A 238-nucleotide genomic window follows, 5' to 3' on the forward strand; every position below is an offset into this window, starting at 1 on the left:
CGTGGGCTCTGTACCTCTGCTGATCATTGCATTATTTGAGATTACTGGAGTCATTTATATCCATGGAATGAAAAAGTAACTTGTTCACCTCTTCTTTAATATTCTGTATGGTCCAATGAGGTTAAAGGTCCCATGGCATGAAAATTTCACTTTATGAGGTTTTTAACATTAATATGAGTTCCCTCAGCCTGCCCATGGCCCCCCAGTGGCTAGATATGGCGATAGGTGTAAACCGAGC

The sequence above is a fragment of the Etheostoma spectabile genome, chromosome 14 (assembly GCF_008692095.1).
Source record: "Etheostoma spectabile isolate EspeVRDwgs_2016 chromosome 14, UIUC_Espe_1.0, whole genome shotgun sequence".
Taxonomy (NCBI): domain Eukaryota; kingdom Metazoa; phylum Chordata; class Actinopteri; order Perciformes; family Percidae; genus Etheostoma; species Etheostoma spectabile.